We start from the raw sequence: 11,486 nt of genomic DNA, 5'->3' as shown, positions 1-11,486 counted from the left end.
GTTGCAGCCAACATTCAAAAGTAGACATCTTAATTAGATGGGATGAAGGAGAATTTAATAAAGATCCGTGTCCCTGGGGAACACTGCGTAGCTTTAAAAAATCATCCTTTCATTTAACCTAAATTACAGCAGAGCGCTCCTGCGATCAGACACGTCCCTCTCATTAGAGACCACCTGAAGGCATTTTTATACTGCAGAGACATCATACTTAACATCACAGAGCTTCCTTCATTTGCATTTCCTTAGGATCAATTTAAGCAAACTCCACACAGAAAGGACCCGACTGCTCCACCTGGAAATCAAACCCAGGACCTTCTTGCTTTGAGGCGACAGTGCCACGTGCATAACGGTAGGTCCATAAAGACATGCTTTGATTGGTTTGAGTGCAAGAACTCCTGGCCAGCACAGAGCCTACACATTAGCCCAATTAAACACTTTAGAGATGAACTGGACAGTTGATTGTGAGACGGTCAGTCTTGTTTAACATCAGTGCCTGACCTCTCAAATGCTCTTTTGACTAAATGACCATACAGCCCAAAATTTGTGACAGGCCTTTGCAGAAGAATGGAGACTTATTTAGCTGCAGTGGGATGTTCAACAAGCCAATGGCCAAGTGTCCACATACTTGGTATTGTATTTTTTTTTAACTGGCTTATCCATTTGTTTCTTTTGGCTGCTCCTGTAAATACATTAGGGGTCACCAAAGCAGATCTGGTTTGCATACCCGACCTCTTACGCTTTTCCTGACATCACACTGGACAGTGGTAGCCTAGTAAGTAGAGCTTTGGGCTATCTGAAAAGGTTGAGAGTTTGAATCCCAGCTTTGCCCTTAACTCTCTCTTCTCCAGGGGCACTGTACAATGGCTGACTCTGACCCCAGCTTCCAAACAAGCTGGGTTCATTCATTCAACCCTTCTATGTCTATCTGGGCTTGGAACCGGCACTGAGAGCGCACTGACAAGTCAATCATGTCCATGCAGACACACGATTCAAACCTCTGAAGTCCCTATTTGTACATTTAGCTCTCCAGGTATGCTCTTATCAAAAATATATCACATTTGTATGCACTGACACAATCTTTACACAAATTTATCAATATTTCTGCAAAGATCATTCATTAGGCAAAAGTTGGTATCCAATTATAACTGCATCATCTATTGACAATTTTATAAAATCCCAAACCATGCTGGCATCGTGCATCAAATCAAAGCGGTTCTGAATTGCATGGTAATAAATTATTGGCTCCTTCAAATGTATTTTTCATAGACAGAATCTTTGATCACAGATCGAGATGCACATCACACATCATATCAATACACACTTTGTAGAACTTGTTATTAAAAGAACACTCTTAAGATAAACATAAGGTAAACTGCCTTTTCTTATATGGTATAAGACCTTGGACATTCAGACAATATACAGTTCTACATCTGGAAATGTACTGCTAGGATGAAATGTCTTTCCATCTTCCAAAGGATTGTCCCTCAACTGATGTTTTAATGATGATGTCTGAGAGATCTGTATCAGATCAATCAGAAAACAACTGGGTTGAGATCTTGTATTTGTGGGGACTCAGCATAGAATTGACATCATTTTCATACTTCTTATACTATTTGATGATCCCTAATGCCTTGTTAATGTGGGAATTGTCATCCTGATATGTGGGACATGTGGAGGTGTATTATTTATACATACAGAGGGGGAACAAGCACTTGATTTTCGTTAGTATATCAACCACTTGATTTTTCGTTAGTATATCTCTATTAGAGCGTTTGGGTGGCTTAGCTGTAAATTACGCTAGCCCACCACAGCTGGGATCCAGGGTTCAACTCTACAGAGGAGTTATCGGTTGGGCGTCTACATACACACATGATTGGCTGTTTCTAAGGAGGGGGGATATCCAAGGCCCTAAGATGGATTGGCATCCTATTCAGGGTGATGTCCTGGGTTCAATTCCCAGGTGGACACGTCCGGGTCCTTTCTTTGTGGAGTTTGTTCGTCCCGTGTCTGCATGGGTTTCCTCTCACAGTCCAAAGACGTGCAAATGTGAATTGAATTGAAGATACAAAATTGGCCCTGAACTTGAACTGATGTGTAACCTAGAATTACCTGACGTCAAAATGACGTCAAAATCCTAGTAAACAAACAATAGGTGTAGCTGAAGCACTTAGCAGGGTGTCTACACACTGTCAGCCGTAAAGAGTCTTGTATTGATTCTAACAGGTAAAACAGTGTGAAATGCATCAGTATCCCTGGGTTATTTCTGTATGTCTGTATATTGATGGATAAACATACATAATTCTGCTATGTATTAAAACATATTAGGTTTCGATTCTGTTCATTCCCTATTTACACATACTCAGGAACCATGGCAGCATATTAGCGGCTACAGCAAACCGCCCACACGCAGCTTCTTTTTTCTTCAATCTAACGCAGCCCTGACAACAAGACCACAAGGCCACCAAATGCTCACGTTTCTGATAAATTACTTTTCCTAATCAATCACTCTTTTTTCAGAAAGGGTATACATGCTGCAAAGAGTCTATTATTTATACCAAATAGATTTTGTCAACAACAGAGAACATTTATAAGTGATTGCAGGGCTTTGGTTCAGAACCAGCTTTCAAAAGCAACAACCATCCACTTGCATCAGTTGAGATAATCAGCCGTCCTGCAATCAGTTGATGAGACAGTTACTGGCGAACAGAATGATGCTCTTCTATTGAATAATACAGCAGCAAAGCAGTGCCAGACATCAAGGAGCAGAGCAAAGCTGTGGCTCTCCAAATGTATTTGGAGGGGTTGGTGGAGGGGCATGAGGCAAGCAAAATGACCATCCTCGGACACGACCGGAGTCTCCAGCAGTTGTAGACGAATTGAAAAAATGCGTGAATGAAATAGCAAAAAACAAAAACTTAGGGTTGTGCATTAAATAGCCAAAAATATGTGGTCACCACACCATAAGCTTCTTGGACATCTCATTTCAAACCCGTTGGCAATATGAAGTTGCACCCCATTTTATTACTATGAATACAGCCTATACTGTTCTGGGAAGACTTTAGAATATATCCGTGGAAATACACCGATCAGCCATAACATTAAAACCACCTCCTTGTTTCTCTGCATGCTTTGTTAGCCTGCTTTTACCCTGTTCTTCAATGGTCAGGACTCTCCCAGGACCACTACAGAGCAGGTATTATTTAGGTGGTGGATCATTCTCAGCACTGCAGTGACACTGACATGGTGGTGGTGTGTTAGTGTGTGTTGTGCTGGTATGAGTGGATCAGACACAGCAGCGCTGATGGAGTTTTTAAACACCTCACTGTCCCTGCTGGACTGAGAATAGTCCACCAACCAAAAATATTCAGCCAACAGCTCCCCGTGGGCAGTGTCCTGTGACTACTGATGAAGGTCTAGAAGATGACCAACTCAAACAGCAGCAATAGATGAGCGATCGTCTCTGACTTTACATCTACAAGGTGGACCAACTAGGTAGGAGTGTCTAATAGAGTGGACAGTAAGTGGACACGGTATTTAAAAAGTCCAGCAGCGCTGCTGTGTCTGATCTACTCATACCAGCACAACGCACACTAACACACCACCACCATGTCAGTGTCACTGCAGTGCTGAGAATGATCCACCACCCAAATAATACCTACTCTGTGGTGGTCCTGTGGGGGTCCTGACCATTGAAGAACAGGGTGAAAGCAGGTTAAAAAGGTATGTAGAGAAACAGATGGACTACAGTCAGTAATTGTAGAACTTCAAAGGTTCTATATGGTAAGTGGAGCTGATAAAATGGACAGTGAGTGTAGAAAGAAGTAGGTGGTTTTAATGTTATGGCTGATTAATGTATGTGTCTATCCAGTCTGATGATCATTTGTGAGGTCAGATGTGACATTTAATGTAAGACAAAAATCCTGGCTTGTAATCAACATCTAAATTTATTTCTGTTATAATCCTGTCCTACCCCCTGTTCTTCGTCTACCAATCACACTTCTGCGAGAACATATACATGCTGTGACAAGTCTATAATTTACACAAAATATATTTCATCAACAACACAGAACATTTATTCATTTTTGCATTATTCCAATCTGGATATGTTTAATTTAACTCTGCATTTTGGCAGCAGGGATCCATTGAGAGCCGCAGGCTGGCACTTGCCTTCACTGACAGGTGTGAAGCCTCTGGCAGCACGTTTACGCCGGCACATCTGTCTCAGCACGTCCGGAACGTACCGTATGCTTGCATTGTTTGTGTCAGCACCTCCAAGAGACATCAGGTTTCTGCCATGAGCGGTTAGCACATTCAGACTAGACAGTCAGGCCTTGGTGATGATGGGCTAGAATATTAGGCAGCTGTGCCACCCAACATGAGCGTTTTGGTTACAAAAAGACCAGGAGGTTTTAGGATCAAAAAGCTGCATATGTTTACTTATGTCAGTTGAGCATCAGACATGCTTTGTAATCAGTTGATTAGACAGAAGTTACTGTTTCTATTGATTAATAATTTAATATTCTTAGCAGAACAGCAATAGCAAAGCTAGTAAGTAAAATGTACATGGCACCACTACAAATGTCTGCTTGTTTGATGTCATTGTTGTCACACTTGTTGACTTTCTCAATTTTTTCCGATCTCCAGAAAACAAAATCTCAAGAGGTGATCGGCTACTCTACATTTACATTTTCGGCGACTTACATCACAGTGTACAGCTTGAGCAATTGAAGGTTAAGGGCCTTGCTCAAGGGCCCAACAGCAGCAACCTGGCGGTGGTGGGGCTTGAACCAGCGACCCTCTGGTTACTAGTCCAGTGCCTTAACCACTAGGCTACTTCTTGCATCTAAAATGTCCCTAGGTGTTACATTTTATTAGCCTGTGATTAATTGGTGCCCTGTCCAGGATGTATTCCTGATTTGCACCCATGGACCTTTTTATTGACCTTGCCTCATCTTTTTGGAACATAAAGAAGCCTTGCTTGGCTCGGTGGGTAGCAAGAAGGTCCTGGGTTCGATTCCCAGGTGGAGCGGTCTGGGTCCTTTCTGTGTGGAGTTTGTTCTTCCCATGTCTGCATGGGTTTCCTCCAGGAGCTCCAATTTCCTCTCACCATCCAAAGACAAGACAGTGAGGTGAACTGGAGACGGTGTTTGACATTGAACTTGTACTGATGAATCATGTGTAACCTAGAAATACCTGCCGTCAAGATGACATCAGAATCCTAATAAACAAACAATAGACACAACACACACTTACACACCACCACCATGTCAGTGTCACTGCAGTGCTGAGAATGAGCCAGCACCCAAATAATACCTGCTCTGTGGTGGTCCTGTGGGGGTCCTGACCATTGAAGAACAGCATGAAAGGGGGCTAACAAAGCATGCAGAGAAACAGATGGACTACAGTCAGTAATTGTAGAACTACAAAGTGCTTCTATATGGTAAGTGGAGATGACAAAATGAACAGTGAGTGTAGAAACAAGGAGTTGGTTTTAATGTTATGGCTGATCGGTGTATATAATATATATATTAAATAACAAGGACAAAGGTGGCTGTATTTAGTCCCCCCCCCCAGCCACACACACCGTAATTTATTATTTTAAATACTTCTGTTACAATCCAAACTCCTCTTCTGTATTCTGGTTTCATCCACATGTTAGAAAGCGTGCTCTCAAAGACTCATGGGAGAAATTAACTCGAGAGGCTGGTTATCCACAGTGATGGAGGGCAGAAGTAACCATGGGAGGCTGGCTCGTCAGGCGCCAAGCGTGCTTAACAAGCCAATTAGTGTCCTTAGCATATCCCAGCATTACTTTAAGGACTCGGGAGTGGTGCTTCGAGAAAGCAGCTGCATGAGAAGTTCTAGCTTATCCTCTGTGTAGATGTGAAATTTCCCCATTATGTAGTTAGAAAGAAAGTACTGGCCACTCAGGCACATCCCAGGCACATTGTTTTGGCTTGGTTTTGGGGTTTTTGGCACTTTGCAAAATAAAACAAGCTTATACACTGATCAGGCATAACATTAAAACCACCTCCTTGTTTCTACACTCACTGTCCATTTTACCAGCTCCACTTACCATATAAAAGCACTTTGAAATACAATTACTGACTGTAGTCCACCTATTTCTCTACATATCTTTTTAATCCGCTTTCACCCTGTTCTTCAATGGTCAGGACACCCACAGGTCCACCACAGAGCAGGTATTATTTAGGTGGTGGATCATTCTCAGCACTGCAATGACAATGACATGGTGGTGGTGTGTTAATGTGTGTTGTGCTGGTATGAGTGAATCAGACACAGCAGCGCTGCTGGAGTTTTTAAATACCGTGTCCACTCACTGTCCACTCTATTAGACACTCCTACCTAGTTGGTCCACCTTGTAGATGTAAAGTCAGAGATGGTCGCTCATCTGTTGCTGCTGTTTGAGTTGGTCATCTTCTAGACCTACATCAGTGGTCACAGGACGCTGCCCACGGGGCGCTGTTGGCTGGATATATTTTTGGTCGGTGGACTATTCTCAGTCCAGCATTGACAGTGAGTTGTTTAGAAACTCCATCAGCATTGCTCTCTTATCCACTCATACCAGCAACACATACACTAACACACCATCACCATGTCAGTGTCACTGCAGTGCTGAGAATGATCCACCTACTCTGTGGTGGACCTGTGGGGCATTGAAGAACAGGGTTAAACAGGCTAAAAAAGTATGTAGAGAAACTACAAAGTGCTTCTATATGGTTAATAAATATAGTCATAAAATGGACAGTGAGTGTAGAAACAAGGAGGTGGTCATAATGTTATGCCTCATCGGTGTACATTGAGAACACCTGACAGTATGTTTCATATTTAGTTTTTAGCTGAAATGTTTCTTCTATTCTATATTTATTGTAAATCTGGGTCAGGGAAATGCTTGTAGATCCTTTAACAAGCTAAAGCCCACACATGGCAATGTTAGGTTCAGAGTAGGGTGGTAATACACTACATTTATTTTACCTATAAAAGTTATTATATATAAAAGTGACCACTTTTTCCTTTTAATTAGATTAAAATTACAGTACAAAAACATACAGTATGTTGACTTATTTACATAAAGCCACATGCTTTTGTAAAACTACACTTTAAACCTATGACTATGTGAACATCCCTACTAATTAGGTTCAGGTGTTTCATCCACACTCATTAAACTCCCTAATTGGACATAGATTATGAGCCAGGCCAAGGCCAAGTCCAACACGGCCTGTGTTATACTGGCTTGTGTTTGTACACCAGTAACTCGGAGACTGAGCGAGTTAGCTGGCAGATGGCAACCTAACAGCAAAAATGCACTACATGAATACAAACAAGTAAGATTTTAATATAAAAAAATAGCAGAGATACACACAATGTACACAGATCTGTGTCTTGTAGCATGTAGATAACCAGCTGGATAATTAGCATGAGCAATGCAGCATGCAGATAACCAGCTGGATGATTAGCATAAGATTTGTAGCATGTAGATAACCAGTGGGATAATTAGCCTAAGCTTTTTCTATGGGTGGAAAGATGCCGAGTTTCCCGGAGTCTCATTGTTTTAATAATCTACATATTAAATGTTGTTTAAAGCTCTGGATTTTAGATAGTGTTAAGAATAAAATTTAGATGTCAGGTCAGAATATGCCATAAGATAGAATAACAGAGGACAAACTAGTTTCAGTGGAAGATTTATAGAGTCCATGTTCCTGGTAATCCATTAATTTGTATGTCACTTATCAACTCTTAAGCTTAGCCTCAATCTTATTAGCACTGTTGCCATGTTGGAGTCAATCAAACCAGGCGCCAAGCAACTACAGTCATGCTGCAGGGACTTCATCTCTGATAATGAATGGTTCCTAGGACTTCTCCATTTAAGAGAGGGTTTTGCCTTAAATATGTATGTGGTCAAGACTTTTGTATTGTATTTTATAATCCAGTCTATACATACTGAAAACAAACCTTAAAGAAACAGCATGGGTTTCTAATTTCTTACTAAGTGGTGTGTCTTTACTAAGCACTTAAGCTGACTTGTACTTACTCACTTACTTACTAACGCTCTTACTAATGATCTACCATAATTTACATTGTGTTACTGAACACAATAAAAGCCATTTAGGATTAACAGCCTTGTTAAAGGAGTTGTCGAGCTTCAATTAGTGATCTACTAGTCCAGTACCTTAACCACTAAGTCAAGTCAGATTTATTTGTATAGCACTTTTTACAATAGACATTGTCTCAAAGCAACTTTACAGAATCCAGGACTGACAGACCAAACCCCCCTGAGCTACTACTGCTTTAGTGCAGCATTTGATTCAATCTTTCTCCTTTTAGCAAACTATCTTAATTTCCCAAGGTTCTAAAGTTTTTTTGATGAACTTGCAATTCTAAAACCCTAATAAATCTTACAAGGTTTTTTTTGTCATTTCAGCTGTATACAAGTACATATTGAAATGAAACAACGTTCCTCCAGGACCAACACAGAGCACAAATGCAAACAATACAACATACACAGTGCAGTTTAGAAACAGTGCTAACCTTAAAAAGTGATGGGAGTGGAACCAAAAGACAAGTGTGGGTTAGTCAGTACACATTTAAAGGAACTTTAAAGGGACTAGTAATCTGAAGATCCACTTTTACCAGGTTGCAATTGTTGGACCCTTGAGCAAGTCTTTTAATCCTCAATTGCTTGGCTTGTATACAGTCACTATGTGGCTATGTGGTATTTAGTCACTAAAAGACAAGTGTGGGTTAGTCAGTACACAATTTAAAGGAATTTTAAAGAGACTCAAGTCAGGAGATTGACTAGACCATGCAAGCACCATTATATTCATTTTTTTAAATGTTCCTTGTTAAAATGTCCAGTTTCTTCAATTTCCTTTATAAAACATCCTTTGTATCCTATATTATTCATGGTTTTAATGACGTATTATGTCCATTTGTGGATAAGTAGCTTCATTTCATTATGCTCCATCCTCCATACTTGACTGTGGGTGTGGTGTTCTTGGAATCACGGCGCAATCTTTTTTTCCACCGAAACCCGATAAGATGAATCATTGTCATTTATGAACAGCTCTGTGCTTCTTTGTGCTTCTAGCAGAGGAGTTTTGCATCGGTTGTAGGAACAGAGATGACTGAGCTACAGTTTTATTGCTTATTGTTTTCTTTGTGTGTGGGCAGAACTGTTGTTCCAGCTGTTTTCAGGTCATTTTGCAACTGTTGTAGAGTGACCCCTGGTTTCCATCTTACCTTGTTTATTTATCATTCGTCTGATAGCAGTTTGTAAAATCTTGTGAGATCATTTGGGTTTCCATTTGTGACTTGGTAAAAAATTTATATTACATTTGAAATAACTTTTACAAGCATTGTTTGATTATTTTGGTGGCTTATTTCAACCATGATTGCTACTTGTTTTATAAAAACATCCTGCTGCTCAGGTGGCACTGCAGTAAAACACGCTAGCACACCAGAGCTTGTCCGTTTGAAACCCAACTCTGCCATCCGGCAGGCTGGGCGGCTACATGAACAACGATTGGCTTGTTATTCATACAGGATGAGAGCCAGAGCTGGGACCTCAAAACTAATGCAATTATGACCTGTGCTGGCTGGTTGATGGTGCCTGCACAGAGTTGAGGAATAATGCATTAATCAGGGTGTGGCTCTCCATACACAAAGCTGGTCCGCATATAAACTCGCCTCGTGCAGGTGATGCAGTCGGCTACGGCGCACCTGTCGGGGGGGGGGGGGGGGGTGTCAGTCTCGCTCTCCTCAATGAGGAGTAGAGATCAGCATCGGTAGAGAGGAAGCATAATGCAAATCGGGTAATTGAATACGACTAGATTGGGAGGACAATTGTGAAAAATGCAAAGTAGTAAAATAAATAAAAAACATCCCAACCACTGGAACCCTTTGTTTAATAATGAAACCTTAAGCACAGGAAAGCTTTATTCGACGGTTCTTCAATAAGTTTCCACACTTTTTTAACTCTAAAAAACGAAAATTTATTAAGAATTTCGAAAACAAATGACTTCACTTTTGTACACTGTTACCTTCCGATGCATTTTTTTCCCAGCATTGTACCAACTTTTTAATGTCATTAGCGTAGCCACTGAAGCATCGCTGCTTTCACATCATCACATGAAAATCTTCTTCACCTTAAAGCTTCTTTAAGTGGTCCAAAAAAGTGGAAATCAGATGGCGCTAAATCCGGACTATAAGCTCTCTATCAGTCTCTCAGACACGACCGATTACTACTCCTGCACCCTCATCGTTTACAACCAAAATATAAAAGTGCGGAAACTTTTTGAAGATCCCTCGTATATGGCATACATAGATTTTAATACAGTGACTAAATAGCTTGTAAACTTGTTTGTTTATGCTTGTTTGGAAGCTTGTTGCTAAGGTTTTGGCTACAATCATGAAACAGCACATTTGCATTAAAGCCGATCAGTTACCTGTGAAATGAAGCGAAAACACACAGGTGCACTGAAAACACCTCAGAGAACATCAGTCTGTTCACCAAAATTGGACAGTTTTACTCAGTAACCAGATTTAGCACATGTCTACATGTCGGGTAATAACCTTCTAAGGATTTCTTTCACTTCACTTACATTCTTCTTGCACTAAATAACATCAGTGTTTGCACATCTGCTAGACCAAATAAACCAGTCATTGATTTTTCTTTTTCATTTCCCTCTCGCTGAGTCTAATTCATTCTTCCATCATCAATGCCAAAACACAGATGTTTTATCCATTCAGAACATTTTGTACCCCTTTCCTGCCGTGTAATTAGACGTATGTTTCTTAACAAGCTAAAAGGGGACGTAAAGTGCTCTGCCAGTGGATGTAGACAATATGGGTAATTACACACTATCACAGATGAGAGCCATTAGTGGCGTGGATTTGGGGCTCTCTCATGTCCAACCTTTCACCTATAGTGTGCTTCAGTGACTACAGATGCACACACACTGGAGGCACATGCTGCTTTCAGTGCACCTTTAGTACACTTCATAATGTGTTCTGTGATGGCTGGGATTATACACAACAACCTTCAGAGGAAGCTCACCAAATACACAACAACCCTCAGAGGAACCTAACCAAATACACAACAACCCTCAGAGGAACCTAACCAAATACACAACAACCCTCAGAGGAACCTAACCAAATACACAACAACCCTCAGAGGAACCTAACCAAATACACAACAACCCTCAGAGGAACCTAACCAAAATACACAACAACCCTCAGAGGAAGCTCACCAAATACACAACAACCCTCAGAGGAAGCTCACCAAATACACAACAACCCTCAGAGGAACCTAACCAAATACACAACAACCCTCAGAGGAACCTAACCAAATACACAACAACCCTCAGAGGAACCTAACCAAATACACAACAACCCTCAGAGGAACCTAACCAAAATACACAACAACCCTCAGAGGAAGCTCACCAAATACACAACAACCCTCAGAGGAA

The sequence above is a fragment of the Trichomycterus rosablanca genome, chromosome 7 (assembly GCF_030014385.1).
Source record: "Trichomycterus rosablanca isolate fTriRos1 chromosome 7, fTriRos1.hap1, whole genome shotgun sequence".
Lineage (NCBI taxonomy): Eukaryota > Metazoa > Chordata > Actinopteri > Siluriformes > Trichomycteridae > Trichomycterus > Trichomycterus rosablanca.
This window is presented reverse-complemented; position numbering follows the sequence as displayed.